Source organism: Lycorma delicatula, chromosome 11 (assembly GCF_047948215.1).
Source record: "Lycorma delicatula isolate Av1 chromosome 11, ASM4794821v1, whole genome shotgun sequence".
Taxonomy (NCBI): domain Eukaryota; kingdom Metazoa; phylum Arthropoda; class Insecta; order Hemiptera; family Fulgoridae; genus Lycorma; species Lycorma delicatula.
Genome location: NC_134465.1, coordinates 3033870 through 3057946, shown reverse-complemented (window position 1 = coordinate 3057946; position 24077 = coordinate 3033870).

Here is a 24077-nt window from a genome sequence, read left to right as displayed (position 1 = left end):
AGCTATAGTTATAAATAACATTTATTTTATAATAATTAATTAAAATTACGAATCATAAATTTATTTATAATCTACTGTATATATAGACTAAAGCCGGATTTGTATTTTTCCTTAGATATATATATATATACATCCTTTCTTTCATATTTATATAGAAAACCGGTATATTTTCGGAACTGTATTCGTCACATCATCCGGTCCATTTAATTGGGCGTAAGCCCAATTAAATGGACCGTTTTTGCAAGTTTTTCACAGTTAAGAAATACAAAAAATAAGAAACTAATTTAGAGCTATTCAACGTTATGTATTGCATATAAATAATCTTTAATAAGTAACAATCGATAAAAAAAAAGTAATAACAAAAGTATCGATTGATAAAATCATCACTTTATTACAGCACATGAATACCCGCTTTGTAATAATAATACTCGTAGCAATAATAATAATAATGCCCCAGAAAAAACTCGACCCCATGTCATCCAATAATATCTAGGCACACGTCCGAGGCGGGCAACGACATGGTACTTCGGTATCTTCACTTATGTCGGCCAACGAGACAGTGGTTTTACTCAGAGGTCTTCGTAGAGTACGGAACAAGCAGACCCCAACTGGTTGCGATTGTGCTTTTCGGTTTCGCTATATGCGGCGGAGGCGGGAGACATGACCTTTATCTGTTTTGCTGACGCTGGACGGAGTGCGGATCGGGATCGGATCGGAAGAGGGATGTTCCCGATTGTAGAGTCGGGTTGAGAGTGGGCTTAGCTCTACCGAAATCTTGCGTCGCTCAGCATGAATCAGGGATTGGGACACGTAAGCCGGTGGTATATGGCACCCCGCTTAGTCCGCTGTTAAGCTCTAGGAGCTATTTAGGACACCGACTGCTAAACTGCTTCGTGGCTCAGCAGCCGTTTGTGGCACAAACAATCGGGCTTATGCTTCAGGGCGACCGAATAGGGTGATGGCGGGAGAAACGCCAAGCAAACCGATGAGTCAGTCGCTTCAGTTCTTGGCAGGGATTGTTCTTAGGGTTAGTGTATCCGAGTTCTTACTGCTACGTGCGAGCCCTGGGATTTCGGTGTAACGGGTCAGGCAGTACCTCACTCCTTAGCCTGTCTTTTTTCAGGTCAACCTTCGTTTAGGAGAGCGAAAAGACCTTCGTTTTGTCTTCGAAAGTGAAGGGACGAAAGAGCGTAAAAATCAGTTATAACGAAGTGTGAAGAGTCCAGGACAAGAAGGATCAAACTAAAGTTTCCACCAAAGAGCAACGATTCGTTTCCGAAGTATTTAGCAATCAAGAGTAAGAAAGGGATTTGACGAAGATTAGTTCTTTCTTTGATAGTGCGAAGAATCACGGAAGTTGCAGGATGACCTGTAAAGGAGAAAAGGAAAACTAGTGTTAAACCGTTTGTTGAAATATTCAACGATTCATAATCGTTACGACTTCTGAAAGCGACGAAGATGGGAGTCATGGACATCGATGTTACACCGCATGAAAGGTTAACACCTCAAAAGACAGTGTGCAGGAATTTACTAAACTGCACGGAATAACAAATTGTGAAGAATGTTAATATTGAAGAAGTAGTAGCATGTCGGTGACTAAACACAGGTCGCAACGGAGAGTTACACCCTTCGCGTCGCAGGTGATAAGGTTCAACCGACTGAAATGTCCAGAAAAAATAAACGCTGAATTCTATATTGGACATTCGTCCGTTTATCCCGGTAGCGCTGTTTCCAAAAAAATCCATGTTTTTACCTGTTACAGGTGTGACATCTTAGATATATAAATAGTAGTTATATAAAAACTAACGCTTATTCGAATGTAACTTTCTGTTAAAATTTTAAAGCAATCGGTGAAGAACTTTCAGAGAAATAAGATTTCAACAAACATTTACATTTTTATTTACATAGATATATATAACTGTATTAACAAATACTAGCGCATGCGCCCACACACACACACACACACACACACACAATTATATTGCAGGCTACCTATACTATAGATAACACTATAAACAGTTTCGATAAGCTCTAAAGAAGGTCGAAGGTTGAAGGTTTTGTACTGGATAAAGAAATGATCCGCACGTGATAAAGGGGGATGGGACATTATTATACGATGTACTCTTGAGCCTGGAAGGGATGAATTTTGTAGTCCGTGACGCCGTTGAAAATACTTTATTGTATCTATTTTATTGATATTTAAAGGAAAATGGGAAATAGCAAAAAAATAATGGAATGAAAAGACAGTAAAGAGAGTGATTTAATCTCTAAAATCACAATAGAATTACCAAGAGTTTTTTTTGTTATTTAAAAAATGTTAATATTTTATCATTTTAAATTCGTTTCAGTTGTAAAATTTAAATATATAAACAATAAAACGAGATTTAAAATGAATAAATAATTTTTAAAAATTCTGAAAATCAGTAGTTCTTGATTTCATAATTTGATGAATTCAAGAGATTAAGTTAATAAAAAAAAAAAAAAAAATACCTGGAAAAACTCTCTTCGTATTTAAATATAGTTGAAAATTTAAAATCCTTCGGTAGAGATAAAATTAGCTGTACTTTTTACAACTTTATTTATTTTAACGATGCAAGAAATCTATACATATAATAAACTAACTTGGGCCATCCCTTTGCAGGCATCACGCAAAAACTAATGAATAGATTTTAATAAAATTCTGCAGATATATACCTTAAGCCCGAGGTCATTATCTTCAATTAAAATTATCACGATATTAGTAACGGGTGTTATGATATTAAAGATATTCATTAAAAGAAATTGATAATCCTTTTACTTCATCATATTTCTGTTATCATAGTAAAAGAAAAAATTTCCAATGAAAATAAGTACCGCTTTTGATATATTGTTAAAAAGCACTCAATGAGGACTTACTACTGCAATTAAGAAAAACTCCAAAATCCAAATGTTTTGGATTGAGCTTTTTCGGACACTTTTGCTCAAGTCAATTGCAATCAAAAGGGGAGGTGCATAATTAGATGTTACAACAGTCCTAAATCCAAAATGTCAACATTCTACGCCTAATCGTTTTTGAGTTGTGCGAGATACGTACGTACAGACGACACGCCGAAAATAGTCAAAATGCATTTAGGGATGGTCAAATGGAAATTTCAGTTGAAATCTGAAAACCGAAATTTTTTGCGATCACAATACTTCCTTTACTCTTTGTACAACGATGTAAAAATCGATATTTATATATAACAATTAATAATTTTAATTGATCCCAAATTATTTTTAATGGTAATTGGTTCCTGGTTATTGAATTCACTGCTGTAACAATTCGATTTCGCAGATATTGAGCAGCAGACTTAATTGGTAAACGTACCGGGTTGGTCTAGGGGTAATTCGTCATCGCAAATCAGCTGATTTCGAAGTCGAAAGTTCTAAGGTTCAAATCCTACTAAAGGCAAGAATAACTTTTTTACGGATTTGAATACTAGATAGTGGATACCAGTGTTAGTGGTTGTTGGGATTCAATTAAACACACGTCTCAAGATTGGTCGACCTGAGAACGTACAAGATTACACTTCATTTACATTCATACATATCATCCTTATTCATCCTCTGAAGTAATACCTTACGGTAGTTCCGGAGGGTAAACAGAAAAAAAGATAATAATCGTAAAGTAAAAGGGTACATATATATATATATATATATATATATATATATATATATATACACATATAGACGATTACATATATTTGTTGTTTATATTCTAATGTCGACATATTACAAAATAGAATTATAAACGAGTGTTCCGGTCTAAAGTAATAAAAAATTAAATTACATTTGCTATTTAAAAATTAAAATATCTACGTAAATATTAAACATAAAACATTTCGTTTAATAGAACGTAGTAATATCAAAAATATCTACCTTATAAAAACAAAATTTATAAAAAAAATACGAATTTACACGTTCATAATAAATTATAACATGAAAAGTAAATTTAAATTTAACGTTATATTATAATACAATACGAATAGAACAGGGAAATTTACACTTTAATAGATAATGCGTAACTTTATATTTAAATAACTTGGAAATAATGATGTGAGATTTAATAATTAAAGGTACGATATTTATTCTTATATAAACGAGGTCATGGATTTGAATGGACTTTTATTTAAAATCAGTAAGAGATCTTTAATAATTAAAAATAAATTACTGTTTTTATTTTTACGTAAATTATCTCTGAACTTTAATAATTAAAAATAAAAACAATAATTCATTTAAAAATAAATTATTATTATTATAGAATTAAATTATTAAAAATATTAAATTAAAAATAATACCTTTGTTTTTTCTAAATTTAATTATTATTATTTTATTTAAAAATAAATTATTGTTTTTATTTTTACGTAAAATATCTATTTTCCAAACCGAATGAATTATCTCATTTTAAGGGGTTGTAAATGGGTAGACATCCCAAGTTACAAAATAATTTATTTCATAATATTTTTGATAATATAAGGTTTTAGGTAGATTTCATAAGAAAGCTACCTATTGTAATGGGAATCATGATTCGACTTCCGGAAACTTTCGACATATCTTCGCGTTTCACATCCCCAGAACCTTTCTTTTTCCTGTTTAGCCTCCAGTAACTACCGTTTAGATAATTCTTCAGAGGATGAATGAGGATGATATGTATGAGTGTAAATGAAGTGTAGTCTTGTACATTCTTAGTTCGACCATTCCTGAGATGTGTGGTTAATTGAAACCCAACCACCAAAGAAAACCGGTATCCACGATCTATTATTCATATCCGTGTAAAAATAACTAACTGGCTTTACTAGGACTTGAACGCAGGAACTCTCGGCTTCCAAATCAGTTGATTTGGGAAGACGCGTTCACCACTAGACCAACCAGGTGGGTTACATCCCCAGAACCTAAAACTACAATCAGCTCAAAGTATATTATATATATATTTTACTTTCTGGTGATCACAGTAACTGCCGTAATTTTTCTCCAATCAGTTTCAAATTGTTCCTTAAAAAATAACTCGTCCGAAAATCTTGGTCGAATTCGTTAACGCCCTAAATCAGACCATGGGGTGGAAATGGGCTGGCTTTTTCGTAAAAACAAAATATCGCTTTAACATTCTTCTTAAGAAAAATATCGAATATGTTTAATGTTCCTACCATTCTTTTGATAACAGCCTACAACTTATCTAAGTAAAGTTTTTTAATATCACTAACCATTGGCCCAGGGGGTAAAAAGAAATGGGTTTAGAAGACAAACAACATCATACCTCTCTTAATATGCACAGTATTGAATCGATTTAAAATGGTCTTTAGTCCTCTAAACATAACCTAAAATCTTTGTCTGAAACAATTTTTTATATGACCAACCCTTACGGCAAGTGATGACCAACATTTTTCTGTAATTGCAAGAAAATGGGGCTTCTTGTAACTTTTTTCACATGCAACCATTGTCGTATAGAGTAAATTTGAAGTTTTCCTTAACTTTAAGGTTGGAAATTTTTATCTCCTACTTAGCATCGATGAAATCTACCTCCGGCTTCCGGCGTGCCAAAAAGGATATTTATATAAATATAAGCAAAAAACGATAAAATAAATCGTTAAAGAATCTTATTCACAAAAAAATAAGGTTACACATTTGACAAAAAGAAGATAAGTCTTTCTTCTTATTGATATAAACATGGAAATGATTTGAATTTCTAATTCATGGCATCATATCTCTCTAGAGCTATGCTACAAGAAAGAAAATACGGTAGTCATAAAAGACTGTGTATTGGTTTTTCTCGACATTTCATGTCCTAGGATCAGAAAAAAAGAGTGGATTCTACTTACGTAACATGTATGTACATGTGTCGGCATGTTTGAAAGCTTAATAGCATTTGATTAGATAAACCGATTTTGACGAAATTTTGTACAGAGAGACTCGTTAGTATGGGGAAATTTTTTGGTAAACTTTAGGGGTTATTATTCCAGGGGGTAAGGGTAGATAGATTTTGGGATCAATTTTCAAAAAGATTTTGCAAACAGAACTCCACTTTATTTTAAGATCAGTACATAAGTACATTGTATGTTACCGTTCTAAAAACAATTTCCTCTAAATTCCTTCTTCCTCAAAAATTGAAAAAAGCTATCGTTTTTTTTTATTGCATATTTGTTAACCTAATTTTTTTATATCCTCCTAGGCACAGTAGTAGTAGTAGTGTAAGTGTTTCAAAACAAATACTTTTGAGGCAATATTGAGGGTATGGAACCAACAAAATTTTTAAAATATCCATTTTTTGAATTTAAACAATTTTTTTGGTTTATTTAAAATTTAAATATTACTATACGTTTAAATAATAAACTTTAATAATAATATTACATTCAAATTTCGTCATAAATCACCCCTGTTCCCAAACAGAAATCATACGTAACTTTATATTGGTTGATCATTAATCAATGATTTTTTTTTTTAGTTTCTTCTATTTAATATGTAGCAAACGTAGAAAATTAAAAAATTAAAAAAAAATTCGTATAACTTGATTTTTTTGGTGGAGGAGCAGAAAAGGTAAAAAAAATACCGATTTTTTTTTTTTTTGTTTTATCAAAACCGTTTTTTGTTTATTTAAACATAATAATTAAAACTTCATCAAAAATTACCCCCAACCCAAAAATGATATCTTAGGTAACCTTTTCATGTATATTGATTTTTCCAATTATATAAGAATAATTAAGATGTCATTTTCTTTGTCGTAAAACGCTTAACATTTTTTGTAATAACATAAAATTTAAATAGTCCAGTCTTACCAAATATATTAAAAATTGAAAGGTTTAAATTTTGGCCGCCATGTTGGAAGGGATTGGAAGATTAGATTCATTATTTTTATACGAGTACCCGAGCTCTAGGTACCGAGCAGTATACAAAATTTTAGCCCGATACTATTAACCTGAATTTTTTTTTTTTAAAGTTAAAAATACATAATGATGGATAGCTGGTAAACTAAGCGTTTTTGGATCTTAAAAAACCAATTAGCGGGTCTGTAAAACTGTTGCTCTGAAGAATTTACAATACACTGAAAGATTTTATAAATAGGATTCAATCTCTATCATTATTATTCGCTTATTCTCACAAGCATAAGTTTAATGATTACAGAGAGGTCTAGGATGCAGAGCCCTGACCGGCTAAATATTCGCTGACCGCTATTGAGACACAAATAACCATATAGCGTGGGCGAAGTCGCGATGGGAATGCTATATATATATATATATATATATATATATATGTGTGTGTGTGTGTGTGTATGCATTCACATACCCCCACCCACCCAACACACACACACACACACACACACACACACACACACACACACACACACACACACACACACACACACACACACACACACACACACATACTCACATACTCACACTGCTTCAAATCTGTACGGAAAATGTTGATCATAGAAAGTTTGGGCGGCCATGTGGAACTTGCGAAGAGGCAGGGAGGCCGAGTATTTGGATACGGTTTCGAGCCGGGCCTGTACCGGAGCGGAACAGTGATCACAATGCACGGGTTCTAGATTTCGTTCAGTTGCCCATCTCCCGCCTAAGGAGAACGTTTTACAGCCTCTCGATGGATACATGGCAGCAAGAATGACACACCAAGACTAAGGGAAGGTCCTTGCATAGATTCATACAGGACTTGGGGGAATGGTATGCTTCCCCTTCGTTTTTAAGGGTAACAGTTGACCAGGTGTTCTACAACCACGCGAACTTGAACCAATATTTTTTTCGGTTCCGCCTGACAGCTGTGCGTCTGCGGGGAGGTCCAGTCGAACGAATAGATGTTTGAATGCCCAGCTCTTGGTGGGGGGGGGGGGCGGCGGCAGAACTCAGGCCACCCTGGTACTTAGAGATCAAGGGGAAAATTGGCCACTCATAAGCGGCTAGTCAACGTGGCGTGAGCCGCATTGTCGGACAATGTGGGTGTTCCTTGATGCCGTTGCTTTGTTCAACCGGCATCAATAGTTTATTTAGAAAAATTCCTGTCTTACTGCTGCGGGAAGCTACCCGAGAGTTATGACTGGCCATCAGCCAATTAAAGTTCCAAGCGCTTTAATATTGGTGAACAGGTACTTACTGGCATTCAGCGACCTAGGCGTGCCAGCATATTGCTGTCTTGACGTGATAAATTTAATTTATCGAATGTCATATGTATTTTGGTAGTTGACGGGGTGCGCCTATCCATTTTAGAATAAATGACAAGTGAGCGGTGGGACACGAAGGAAGTGGTGTGTGACACCATGCTTGGTTCGCTCACGCAATTAGGTTAATTCTAGGAACTAGTTAGGACACCGGTCGCTAAACTGATTCGAGGCTCGGTTGCCGTTTGTGGAACAGACATTCGGTCTTATGCTTTAGGGCGACCGAATGGGGTGGTGACAGGAGAAATGCCGTGCATATCAAATCAATCAAAATCAAATCGCAGAAATAATTTTAATTCAATATGTTAATTTAACAAGTAAAAAATAAAAATTTAATTTAAAAATAAATAATTTATAATCAGTGAAATAGATTTCTCTATTGATCAATCTATAAATATTAATTATAAGATAACAAAAATGTTTGATTTTAACTACAATAAAAATAATTAAAGAATAAAAGAATTATCAGATATTTAATTATTTTTAACAATTTTACTTTAAGTTTTAATTTTGTAAAATTATATAAGACAAAATAAATAAATAAAATCGTGAAAAAAAACGAATAAAACAGAATTTTTGAAAAATTAATTCCATATTTGCAGACCAAATGTTTAAGTTAAAATGCTTTTCCATGTTACCTGTCATCAGTATGCTTTATTATTACATCGAGAAGAGATACCACGTTAGTATATTTATCACAAGTATCTACTGTATACAAACGTGAACGTAATAAGTATTATTTTAGTACAGAATATATCGGAGTGAGCTGTATACAAATTTAATAAAACACAAAAATATTTTTCAAACAAATCTAAATAGACTGTTTAGAAATTATATTAATTTATTTTAATATTCTTTTCTGAACGCTTTTGTTACGTCATAAAGTTGTTTTTTGTTAAATACCGGTCGGTGAAATTTATCATGGCAATCAAATTATCGAGATAATATTTTTATACTAATGTTTAATACACTGAAAAATTTGACCTATGTGATCTGTACCGAGAAACATTTTACTAAAGGTATACTTGACAGAAGAAAATTTGACCAAGGAAGACATTTTTACCGACGAAAGAACTTTCTTTCTACTACACTGAAATGTAAAAATCAGTTTATTCATTTAGACATTACGGTAAAAAATGAAGAAAGCAAGCATCGATATAGAAAAGGCTTGCAAAGTATTGCGCGACTTTCCTAGCTATTAATAATAAAAATATAAAGAGTTAGATCCAAAAAACAAAAAATAACAGAATATATTTTTTTTAGAGATGTGGTATACATTTTACGAAAACCTATTTTAAAAACTCGTAAAAAATTTTCGGAGAACATTTTTTTTATACAGGTTAAACTTAAAAAATTTGGTTAAGAAAAATTTTCTATAAATCACCCAGCTAAAATAATGAAAAGGAAATTTTCAAAAAACGTTTTTTGCATTTTAGATTCGGAAAGTATAATTTTAAAAAGTTATAGAAATTTTTTATAACTCTATATAAGAATCTATAATCTTTTAAAAATATTTAAACCGAAAAGGGATAAAGCTAAATAAAAAAACAACATATATTTTAATTGTAAGAGTTGGGAAATGATGTTTTGGAAATTTTTTTCGAATTATTTATATATTTATTGTTAATAAATTTAGTTTAATAAAGGTTTCTCAAAAAAGAAAATTGAAATTGGCTTTTTGCCACAGTCCCTTTAACGTATTTAAAAAAAAAAAATTAATATGATCAATGCTCTTAGAACTCGATGCTCGGTGCTCAGGTCAGCCTAAGCGAATCCCGAAGCCAACTCAGGAGCTCCTCGGGACCAAGGGATCTAACCCGTGGTCGCAGAGCTCGCTTCGCTCGCCATTCCCAATTTGCCAGGGAGACCGGCATCCTGGACAACCGCAGAGCTTGCTTCGGTCGCCATTTCTGTCTATCCACCCTCGGGACCTCTACATTGCACCTTACCCCCACGGTTCTGAGAATAATACTGATAAATAATAATTAGAATATTCAGGCTTTATACAAACCTGAAAAAGAAACTAAATTACAAAACATAGAGTAATAGTAATTTTTTTTTTTTTGTTTTATTTTGTTTCCCTACCCCACTGGGCTGGATTCACCGTGAAGCATAAGCACAGCCCAGCGGATTGCCCACCCTAACGGATCATTTCATTGCCTGCCTTTAACCCCTAGGGCAAGGTATCCAGGCCCGACTATGTCGTTCCTGAATCCCACCCTAAGGGCCGGGACTCGTTCTTGATGCCTTGCCTCCAATATGAGTATCCCACAAAGGAGGCCCAAACCGGTTGTCGTCTTCTTAACAGCTCCTGCCTCTAACCGGGTCCCCCGAGGAGGCCGCAGCCGGTTCCCGGTCTTAACAGCTCCAGGGCGACAAAGTCCCCGTACCTCATCGTCGGGATAAAAGGATTAATCTATCTTTTTTTAATAAATTCTTGGGGGCGAAGAAATAATGGTAATACTTACTTAATACTTAAAATTAATTTAAACCGGCAATTGCGACTCCCTCCGGAAAAAGGGGGCCCATTGCTCCCTCAAAAAACTAGGGCCCCTTTGTGGCGTATTCCTGCTAGCCTATTAAGCGCTAGCGCCGAAAGGACTTCAGCGGACGGTCTGAAGGGGAATTATGTCGGGGACACAGGTTTTAAAAGCCTAGCCTCCCGCGGTCGGACCCAGAAATGGGTTTGAAAACGCGGTCCAAAACGGTCCAAACGGATATGGAATGCTAATCATAAATCCGTCCATAAAATATAATAAAACTTAAAACTTAGACCCGTGATTAAAATAAACCATTAAACACGCCCGATTACAGAATCATACAGCAGCAATGGACAGTGTCCAGGCGATTCGAAGGGAGAGTTTGTGAAACTCCCGCCACTTTTGCGTTCCATTCCATTCCTATTGTTATTTTATTAATACAATATTAGTTTCTATTAGTCATTATAAAGTTTTTAATAAAGCAGACTGTACTTTGGTATTTATAATTAAATTCTGATTAATTCAATTGTATGTTTGTAATTGAATTACTATTTTGTACATTATAAAGAATATTTCTAAAATAGTGGGCTGACTATACTTTTTCGGGTGCTACTTGTAAAATTAAGCAAAAAGTATCCTTAGGAAAAATGGCGATTTCTCCTTCGTTCTCCCCGTGTCAGCCATTTTGTTATTTTTATATAAAGTATTATACCTCAAGTTCGGATTGAGGAATCCGATTAATATTTGGTAAGCGTCTTTGTAATAAAGTTTTAAAATTAGCAAAAAATCAGGAATTAAATAAATTCGGAAATTACAAAATGGTGGCCCCGTGTTTCTTTTTCAATCCGTTATACTTCCGTAAATATTGTTTTATAAAAATTAATGTTATTTGCTAAAATATTAAGCTCATTATTTTGAACAAAATGGCATTTCACTTTTTAAAATCGGTTCACAAACAGCCGAGTTATGGCAGAACATTGATGTTATAATTTTGTGTCTGTTTTCATGTCCATCCACTTTACATTCTATTCGATGAAATATTAACTGTCTTTATTTATTGGGAATTCCAGTATTATAAATTAATATCAAATTAAGTAATAATTCTTTCACCACCCAACTTCTGCATGATGTGGAGGAGGTCTATCCTGTTTGAAAATTAAGCCATCCAATTATTTTCAATTTGCGGAATTACACTTGTGTAATCCTAAATAATAAAGTAAATTTAATTTAAAACCTCAGATTTCTTTTTCGGACAACCAATATTTATATTAATTAGGGATTAAATTTAATAAATTAAAGTTATTTCTTTTACACCCAACTTACCACATTAAATTACATTAGATTCACTCCAAGTAAAAAAATTCCTAAGGTAGTTTAAATTAAAAAAAAATTAATACTACGCACAAACACGCTTTTCTAGATTTTATTAATTTGGATGAAGTGATCTTCATTATATTTTAAAGTACTGAATTTAATTAAAATTAAAAAAAACTAATGAGTTTAATTTGTTATATTAAAATTTAATAAAACTGTAGAAACTAAGAATTTGGTTACACCTTAAAAAAGTAAATCAAGAAAAAAAACCCTGAGAGAATACTTTTTTGAATTATAAAAATATTTCCTCCTGTCTATTTTACAGTAACAGATAGAAAATAATTGCAAAGAAAAGAAATTAATTGGAAGGTAACCCGCAGTTTCTGTGATGGCTGAATTTTTTTTTGAGTGTAATTTCGTTCTAGTTTTTTTTTGTTGATTTTTGGTCGGGTTTATCAATCTAAGCGTTTAGAGAATGTTAATTTTTTTTAATTTTTCATTGTACTCTGTTTCGTTCTTTGTCATTTTTATTAAAAAATTTTATGTCATTGATTTTTTTTTTTGGTTGCTGTAATTATTTATTTTCTTGTAAATAATTGCTTAATGTTTTTCATTTTGTTTTCTTTTATAATTAAGTTTTCGATTTAATAAACGGATCAATTATAAAAGAAAAAAATAATTCTTAAAAGACTATAATCATCTATATAAATAAAAATGTAAATGTTCGTGCGATCAAAATCTTAAATCTCTGAAAGTTCTTCACCGATTGCTTTGAAATTTTAATACAACGTTGCATTCGAATACGCGCGTGTGTTTATATACCTACTATTTATGTACCTAAGATGTTTCACCTGTGATAGGTAAAAACATGCTTTTTTTGAAAAACAGCGCTATCTGTTGGACGTAAAACCAATACACGTATAGAAAATATTTTACGATTCCATTTCAATGTTTCTGATATGTGTATCCACTACAGAGTAAAAAACTACTGGACCGATTTACGAGCGGGGAACAAGGGAAAAAGGGAAAAATCTAAAAAGGTAAATGGAAGAAGGTAAAAAGGGAAGAAGAGGAATATGGAAAAACGGGGAAAAGGAAACGAAAAGGGGAAATAGGAAAGAGAATTAAGAGAAAGATAAATGGAGGAAGGAAAGGGAAATATGGAGGAAAAGGGGAAAAGGGGAAAGTGAATATTGGTACACGAAAATTGGTATTGGGGAAATTAAATGGTGTAAGGGGGAAAGGAAATGAGGAAAGGGAAATGGGGAAAGGGTAAAAGAGAAAAAGGGAAATATGAAAGGTTAAATTTTGTGAAGTTCCGTAACGTTCATTTTGTTAATGTTTTATCAAACTTTCAATTGCGTTCATTTAATCTACGAGGGAGGGCTGTCCATAAAGTAACCTTACGTTTGAAGTAAAACACCAACCAAATAAAAAAAATAAATTTTTATATATACATTTTAAAGAGACAATCTTAAATTATTTTCTACATAGTCGCCATTTAAATTGAGGCACTTATCATAACGCACAGTAAAATGATCATAATGCTCAAAATTTTCTATTCCTTCTCCGTAGAAATCTGCCGCCTTAGATTTTTGACACAAAACTTGTGATAACCAAGCTTCCCCGATACAATTTTATACAGTAAATTTCATGAAATTTGGGGGAAATGAAACGAGAGTTCTGTAATCGTAATGCGGTGATTTTCACGAATTTTATCGTTGATTTTCATCATCACTTCATTGGTCACAAGGCTAGACGGACCAATGCGGTCCTCAATATGAACATTGGTGCGGCCATTTTTAAACTGAATGGACCACTGCCTCATTTCACCTTCGCTCATTATTCCATCTCCGTAAACCTCACAAAGTTGCCGATGAATTTTAATTGGTTTGAGGTTTTTTTGCCAGTAAAAACCTAATCGCTGAACGCACCTCACAACTCGTGGAATTTTCCATTGAAACACACATTTTAATAATGCAAAACTAACAAAATAGAGAAATCACAGTTCACTCACTACGATAGCTTGATGCCTACTGAGTGAAGAAACGTTTTGTCGCCAAGATGGCGGCTCTTTACTCCTTTCTTTCTTTTTCCTGTTTAGCCTCCGGTAACTACCGTTCAGTTAATACTTCAGAGGATGAATGAGGATGATATGTATGAGTGTAAATGAAGTGCAGTCTTGTACTTTCTCAGTTCGACCGTTCCTGAGATGTGTAGTTAATTGAAACCCAACCACCAAAGAACACCGGTATCCACGATCTAGTATTCAAATCCGTGTAAAAATAGCTGGCTTTACTAGGATTTGAACGCTGGAACTCTCGACTTTCAAATCAGCTGATTTGGGAAGACGCGTTTACCACTAGACCAACCCGGTGGGTTAAGATGGCGGCTCTATCACCACCCATCTCCAGGCTAGACACAAACGTAAGTTACTTTCTGTACCGCTCTCGTGTATATATATATATATATATATATACTTAAATCTAGCAATAGCGAAGGACTGCCGGGTCTGCTAGTAAAAGGAATAAAAACCTTATTAATTATTTTTAGATTACGTTAATCAGAATTCACACACTTTTTAAAGTACCAAAAGGTTACAAAAAAATAATAATTTGTTATATTGGATGCATTTAATAAACTGAAAGAAAATTATTTTGATATAGTTCTTTTTATTCATATTTTTGCGACAACGATGAATATTAAGAACCTTACGAATTACTAACGTTGTGAAACTGTTAACATATTTTTTTTTTACTTGACTATCTCATTAACAAAATGGTTATATTAACATTATCCATTATTTTATCGTCTTCTGCCTTATTCTCTATAATACAGCCTACATTAATATTATATCCAATTCAAATATATACAGTAACGTCATAACGTACAGCAATAGGGTATAGAAACTATATATATTCAAAGTAGAATAGACTGCTTGGTAATAGTAGTTATTGAGATAGAATACATATTTGTCCCTTGGGTAAATGGAATGTAACAAAGAGGTTACGCAAGAGAGATGTCGTTTCCCACTAAAATTATTCAAGAATTCCATTGTTTCCAACGATATTATTGTTATTATTATCTTAATTATTCTACGTTCTAATTTTCCCTTGTAAATTTTTTATAAATAAATATCGATTCAACATTAACGAACAATAATTTTATAAAAATTGTAACTCAACAAAGTAAAATAAATAACTTTTTAAATTTAAATAAAATTAAAAAAAAAACTAATTTTAATTTGTTATTTTTAAATTTAATAAAATTATAGAAACTAAGAAATTGGTTACGCGTTAAAAAAATAAAATTCATTTCATAAAAAATCCTTTAATTGCTACATAAGAACAGTTTTACTTAAGTTACTTTCGTATTGAATCCCTATAATTCAGGAACTTGGAAAACCTGACTTTAACAGACGACTTCATTTGAGGTGGTGTGGGTGTTATGAACAATGTTTTTCTTACTTAAATAAACCAGGATCTTTATTTTTCTAAATATATTTACAATCAAAACAATATAATAAGGAATTGTAAGATTTATCAAGAAAGGTGCGCGATTTTATAACGAATAATTGGTGGATACATTTTTTCAGAAAATATTAACTGCCCAAAATTAATCAGAAAATATTACAAATTTTTTAGCTTTATTACAAATGAGCAATTATTGGTTGCAGGAAGATGATTGCACATACCGTACCGTCAATTCTACTATGGAATTGTTAAGTGAATGTTTTGGATGACCGTGTAATTTTTTACAGAGTATTGCCACCACAGTTCCTGGAACCACCAGACTTTTTATCTATGAGTTTATCTGAAAAGGTAAAAAATTTCAATAATAATCCACATTTTTTGGATAAATTGAAAGAAAATATCGAAGAGAGAATTTCTAAATTCAGTTTATCAACTCTTACGGATAGTTGCATTGAACATGCAATGTCTGCATCAATACTAACGGAGAAATTTTGAAGATCTATTGTGACATATACGTAGAAAAATATTTAAAACTTAGTTTTCTTTATTATATAATTAAATTATTTTTTAATTAAATAAATATACTTTATTTTACACAAGGTTGCATGACTTTATGAATACCGGGTGATTCAAAAAGGACTCCAAGATTTTAAAACCGTATAAAAATTAATTTAGATATCTTACAGATCTGGTTGAGGTGTCATTTCATGGTAAAACACATGAAGTTTTGACTCGCGTAATTCATTATACCGAATTCGGCCACCAGTGTTTTTAAAAATGCATACATTTACTGGTACGGAACACGATCCTTGCGTGTTTTGGTTTTAGTGATGAGTCAACCTTTCATATCAGTAGCCAGGTGAACACCCATAACTGCCGAATATGGATTAGTGAAAACTCTCGTGAAACTTTGCAGCACATTCTTGATAGCCCTAAGCAAAGACTGAAGTATAAAACGAAAATAACGTTTTCAATATTAAACTTTTAAATTTAAGGTATCTTAAAAAAAAATATCCTTTTTTCGAAACGCCCTGAGATGATACGAAAAGCCATTTTTTTTTTTACCCCCTACACCCCTGAACCGGATCTGCAATCAAGCATAACTCAGTCTAGGGGAGAGTCCTTGCAACTCTAACGGGCCTTTCCGTCTATCGGTGAAGGTCCTGTATGGCAGGTCGGCCCGCCGGTTCTGGATCTTCTTATCTTAATATGCCTGCCTCTTAACTTCAGAGGCGGGGATAACCGGATTATTGGATAGCGGATTCAGTGTTGCAAGGGAGTTAACAGCTGTTAAAGTTGTAGGCGTAGCGGTTCAATGCGAATTTTAAATTAATCCCTTTTTCCATTGGTTTATTTCTTTGTTTCAGCCTTTATTCCACATATAAAACAAGTATTTTTTTAATTATAATACTAAAACAGCTAAGTGCAATTCATCCCGATTCGATGTAATACAATACCTATGAGGAAATATACCAAAAAATATTTATGCCGACTTTAGTGAAATCATATCTAAAAAGATGTTAAATTTGATGGGGTAGACAAAAAGCCTATATTCTATCTTAATTTTTATACTTTTCCTTGTTCAATAAACGGGTTGAAAAAGAAATATGTATGATTAACTACTAAATTTTGCTTATTTAATTTATAGAAATATAATAATCGAAAAATTTTTTTCAACAATAAGAAAAAATAAAAGTGAATAAATTTTATTTCTGTAGAAACACGCAAGTTAATTTTCATTTCTGAAAATCATTTTTAAATTATATACATACACAATGTTGGTCTAGTACGGAATGGATTTTTTGCTTACTTTACAACGGGAACCTCCCCTTCGTTCCTGTTATCACGCCTGGAACTTAACACAAACACGATAGAATCGGGATAAGTCGGGCGGAGGACTGTCACCACTTTGTGGTAGACGGTTACGTCTTTACGAAGTGCACGAACACTGTGGTGGATGGGTGGGTAGGTAAGCCAGCTAGCATAGGACAGGTACACTTACATACACAACAAGATAGGCTCGGGCTCGGGTAGGCAGGTTAATATGTTTTTTTCTAGGAACGTTATTAGATTTTTTATTTTAAATGAGAATGTAGGCTCGGGATAAGACGAATGAGTTTTGAATCAGAGATCATATATAGTTAAGCTAGACGTGCACTTTAATAGGGACGGGAGATAAAGAAATAGGCTCGGAAGCCCGCATCCTCACCCGCTTGACACATCTCAAACCGCAAACAAATCTTCGGTTACACATACACATATACGGTTACACATACACATATATCCCATAGGGTCGCGAACGCAGATAAGTATTTGGTGAACTGAACCCTCACCAGGTACTTCCTGCACGTAGATAAAGTGCGTTTTAGCAGGACGGAGTGGACGTTTCCCGTAAAATAAACATATTTTTTTAAATTAACAATTTACTAAATAATTAAAAACAGAGAATATGCTTTATCTATTATTTACCGATAAACTGTAAATAAATCTTATTTAAAATTTAATTTTTTATTGAGAAGAATTCACTTTATTTATTATTTTTATAAGTTACCTCGACATAACAATTTTACAGAATTGAAACATATTTTGTCCAGTAGGAAATGAAGTACTTTTAATCTATTAATTAGAATATATGTCATTTTTCTATATTCTATATCAACTATACAGCAAATAACAAATTTAACATTTTATGCAGAACAGTTACAAAACTGGTCTGTGTTTTAAAAATAACAGTATAATAGTTGTGTGTAAATTTTTTTATTTTACAACTTTAAAAAATTACATTACATATATATATATATATATATATACACATATATAAAATGGTACAGAATATTTAGTACCCTCGTACAAATTAAAAAGATTTTCAAAGCGTATAATAAATTATAATGTTATTTTTATATATAAAAGTTTTGTTTTTAAACAAATTTTAAATAAAACTAACTTTTGACCTTCCTAAATGAGGATTGAGCTGTGTTATATATACGAAGAGCGTGTGAAAAGTAATGAGACTGACTTTTTACTTACCAATGTTTTTATTTTTTTCAAAAAACAATATTATCACCTTCAAAGTAGTTCCGTTGGGCAGCTATACACCGCTGGAGATGTTGTTCCAATTTCTGTTAGCAGCGCTGGAAGGCTTCAACTGGTAGGGCTTTTAATTGGTCGGTCACAGTCTTTTGAATGTTCTTCAGAGTTCCAAAATTACGTCCTTTCAAGATATGTCTCAATTTCGGGAAAAGGAAAAAGTCACAAGGACTCAAATCAGGTGAATAGTAGGGGGGTTGAGGAACCATAGGAAGGCGATGAGGTCAAAACCTTTCTATTAAAAATTGCTGTGTGATACGGGGCATTGTCATGATGAACCATCCACTTGTCTGCAATGTTTGGTCTCACGCGAATGACTCTTTTCCTGAGCCTTTCATGGGCACCAATGTAAAACACTTGGTTGAAAATTTGTCCTGGAGGAACAAATTCTTTATGCACGATACCCCTCCGTCAATAAAGCAAATCAGCATGGTTTTGATCTTTGATTTGCTCATTCGACATTTTTTCGGCCAAGCAGATGACGGAGTGTGCCACTCTTCACTTTGCCACTTTGTTTCAGGATCGTAGTCAATTATCCAGGATTCATCACCCTTGATCACACGATTGAAGAATTGTTGGTCATTGTCAATCCTCTCAAGACGAGTAAAACGCACCCGTTTCTTCGATTGTCCTTCTTTTCCGTTGTGACGTTTTTCGGCACCAATTTCGCACAAACCTTTCGCATGTCCAAATCGTCTGTCAAAATTTTATGTACGGTGAAAGTGTTTAAATTTATCTGTTCATTCGTCATCCTTATTGTTAAACGACAGTCTGATCTCATAAGAACCCTCACAAGCTCAGCGTTTTCGTCAGATTTTGAAGTCGAAGATCTCTCTGAGTGAGGTTGATCTTCAAGGAGTTCTCGGCCTTCCCAAAATGATTTGTGCCAGCGGAAAACTTGTGTTCTTTATAAGCAATGCTCCCCATAGGCCTGTTTCAACTTTTTGAAGGTCACACTCGTGGATTCCCCAAGTTTAACATAAAATTTGATTGCACAACGTCGCTTTAAATCCTGATGCTCCATTTTCGTAACGCACAACAAAAACACAACTTCACAGATGGCGGAGTCAAACATAATGTGTTGGCTGAACTGAGTTGAAACTTGAACTGCTGAACATGTGCAAGGGATGAACAAATCGGTCTAGCACAGACCGGTAGACACAGCGTTGCCAGATCGCTTGCAGTGTTACCAATCTCATTACTTTTCTCACATCTCGTATTCTGTTATTTCGGCGTTAGGTTGGTTGTCCTGAGGGCACTTTATATGAGAATATTCTTTATAGGAAGGTTCTTTATATGAGGCAGTTATTTTCATACGAAAATGAATACTAGATCGTATATACCGGTGTTCTTTGGTGGTTGGGTTCAATTAACCACACATCTCAGAAATGGTCGAACTAAGGCTGTACCAGGGTACACTCCATTTACATATCATGTATATGTATTCATTTACACGGATATCATCCTCATTCATCCTCTGAAGTAATACCTGCCTGGAATTCCCAGAGGCTAAACAGGAAAAAGGAAGAAAGGGTTCTTTGTATGAACAAGATATCCGACTTGATACTAAACATAAAGCTGTAAGAAAAGAATTGAAACTTTTCCCCCACAAAGTAATATGTCTTCAAAAACTCAAACTTACAGATCATTCCAAAAGATTAAATTATTATCACTGGCTTAAACGTTTTATTGACCAAATTTCAGTAGGTATACTCGACATCAGTGACGGCTTGTGTTTAGGCACTGTGGAACTGCAGCACCCCCTAATTCCACTTGATATTATCGATAACATTTAATATAATGAGTCCTATTTTCTTTACTATTCACAGTTCCGGAGGTGTGGTGTGGTGTTTGGCTGTTGTGCGCATGCGCACATAGGAATCTGCACGAAAAGCTGCGAGGGAGAGAGACCACTGTCGCTCTAGTTAAAAGACAAACACGAGTTCTTTTATGAATATCTAGTCCGCGTTTGTATGCAACGCATAATACTCGAATTTTTATTAATCGACAGCGGATTCAGTGTTGTATGGGTTAATTAATGTTGTAGGCGTAGCAGTTCAATGCGAATTTTTAATTAATCCCTTTTTCCATTGATTATTAGTTCTTTTTCTCAGCCTTTATTACAGATTTAAAAAAGTAATTTTTTAAATTATAATACTAAACAGCTAAGTACTTTTCATTCCGATTCGATCTAATACAATACCTACGAGGAAATATACCAAAAAATATTTATGCGGACTTTAATGAAATCATATATAAAACGATGTTAAATTTGATGGGGTAGAGACAAAGCAAATATTCTATCTTAATTTTTATAATTTTCAATAAACGGGTTGAAAAAGAAATATGTATGATTAACTACTAAATTTTGCTTATTTAATGTATAGAAATAAAATAATCGAAAAATTTTTTTCAACAATAAGAAAAAATAAAAGTGAATAAATTTTATTTCTGTAGAAACACGCAAGTTAATTTTCATTTCTGAAAATCATTTTTAAATTATATACATACACAATGTTGGTCTAGTACGGAATGGATTTTTTGCTTACTTTACAACGGGAACCTCCCCTTCGTTCCTGTTATCACGCCTGGAACTTAACACAAACACGATAGAATCGGGATAAGTCGGGCGGAGGACTGTCACCACTTTGTGGGAGACGGTTACGTCTTTACGAAGTGCACGAACACGGTGGTGGACGGGTGGGTAGGTAAGCCAGCTAGCATAGGACAGGTACACTTACATACACAACAAGATAGGCTCGGGCTCGGGTAGGCAGGTTAATATGTTTTTTTCTAGGAACGTTATTAGATTTTTTATTTTAAATGAGAATGTAGGCTCGGGATAAGACGAATGAGTTTTGAATCAGAGATCATATATAGTTAAGCTAGACGTGCACTTTAATAGGGACGGGAGATAAAGAAATAGGCTCGGAAGCCCGCATCCTCACCCGCTTGACACATCTCAAACCGCAAACATATCTTCGTTTACACATACACATATACGGTTACACATACACATATATCCCATAGGGTCGCGAACGCAGATAAGTATTTGGTGAACTGAACCCTCACCAGGTACTTCCTGCACGTAGATAAAGTGCGTTTTAGCAGGACGGAGTGGACGTTTCCCGTAAAATAAACATATTTTTTTAAATTAACAATTTAGTAAATAATTAAAAACAGAGAATATGCTTTATCTATTATTTACCGATAAACTGTAAATAAATCTTATTTAAAATTTAATTTTTTATTGAGAAGAATTCACTTTATTTATTATTTTTATAAGTTACCTCGACATAAAAATTTTACAGAATTGAAACATATTTTGTCCAGTAGGAAATGAAGTACTTTTAATCTATTAATTAGAATATATGTCATTTTTCTATATCTATATCATCTATACAGAATATAATAGTAAAATTTTGATAATATTTACTTTATTTATTATTTTTATAAGTTACCTCTACATAAAATTTTCGCTTTTGCAAAGTGGGAAAACTTCAAAAAATCTAGTTGAGTTATATGCATTCATATATACATAAGTAAAGCTAAATTGTTTATTTTTTTCAAAACTTGTTAAGTTTTTCTTGATAAATGGCTTCGTTTTCGAGTTATAAACAATATAATTTTCAAAAATAGGAAAACTTGTGGTAGTTATAAAACAAGGTAAAACGACCCGTACTAACCTTTTACTTCCTTGTACGAAGTAAAGGAAATGTGATCGCAAAAAATTTCGGTTTTCAGATGTCGACCTAAATTCCCATTCTTACCATCCGTGAATCCATTTTGACTAGTTTCGGGGTGACTTCTTTACGTAAGTAAAAAAAAAAAGGTAAAAAAAAATGAGATCAAGTTGGATTCAAGCCGATATGCCTTCCCCTTGTAGATCCAAATATTCCATATTTATTAAGCAATAACTCTGGAACCGATGAAAATAAGTACTTATGATATATCGTTGAGAAGCTGTCAATGAAGGCTTATTATTTCAGTTAAGAAAAAGTTCAAAATCGAATTTCGAATTTTTTTTTTATTTGAGGCTTTTTTGGACACTTTTGGTTTAGTAGATCGCAATCAAAAGTGGAGTTGAACAAATAGATGTTACAACAGTCCTAAACCCAAAATTTCAACATTCTACGACTAATCGTTTCTGAATTATGCGAGATACGTACGTACGTACTGACGTCACGCCGAAACTAGTCAAAGTCGATTCAGAGATGGTCAAAATGGATATTTCCGTTGAAATTTGAAAACCGAAATCTTTCTGGATCACAATACATCCTTTACTTCGTAAGAAGATGACGGAAACCGTTTCTTGATAACCCGTTTGTTTTCGAGTTATTAGCAATCACAGTAGAAAAGTAGAAAAAAAGGAAAACTGAGGACGTAATAAAACGAGGTAAAATATCCCGTAGTAATTTATTTTTATTCCGTATTCCTTCAAAATTACATGCGATAACAAACTTTAAACGGTTAATGTTGGAATAAATGGCCATGCATTAAAAACAATACCTGCAAGAAGGCTGGCTTATAAATAGAAAGACTGATATTTTAAGAATGTGTTATAAATTATCCACTTTTATTTACTAAGAAATAATAAAAGCAAATATTTAACGAAAGTTAAAAAAGCCTTAAAATAAAAGGATATGAAAAATTAGTAAAAATTATAGAACTAACGTTAAACGAGACAAACTCCAAAATAAAATTCAGAGGAGAAACATCAGAACCATTTCTAATCAAAACAGGTTTAAGCCAAGGAGATGGACTGTCTCCACCGCTCTTCAACTGCGCCCTAGAATATGTAATGAGAGAACGGTACAAAAAACACCCACCGCACGTAACAATTGAAGCAAGGAAACATGTAAACCGCATCAAAGTATACCGTCTAGGATTTGCAGATTACCTAGCGTCTAACCAATAACATCGCAAAAGCTAGAATCCCAGTAACTTCATTGTAAGAACTAACGGCAAAATAAAACCTAAGAATATCATATGAAAAGAGTAGAATAATGGCCATAAATTCCCTGGTATTGAACCACGTAATCATAAACGGACATAAAGTCGAACTAGTTGAACGGTTTAAATATTTAGGATAAAATATTACACATGACCTCAAAAAAATAAACTGCAAAGAAAGAACACAAAAACTCAATAATACCACCAAAACAACATATAACAAAAGATGCATCTCAATAGATACCGAACTCAGACATTACAAAACTGCAATCAGACCTGTAATATCATATGGAAGCGAAACACTCTTCAAACTAAAATCCAACATTTCCTACTCAGCAGAGATGCAAAGAATAGAAAGAAGAATTCTAAGAACACGCGTAAATAAAATACGACTTACTAACGGGGGAGAATGGAAACTTATACTAAACCAAGAGGTACATAAAGACGTAGAACCAGCTCTCGACTACTTTAGAAAGAAAAGAATCTCCTTCTTTGGACACATAATAAGAACAAAACCGAACAGACTCGTCAGGAAACTGATAGAAAAATACTGGAAAATTTCCAAAACACCGACCTGGATAACCG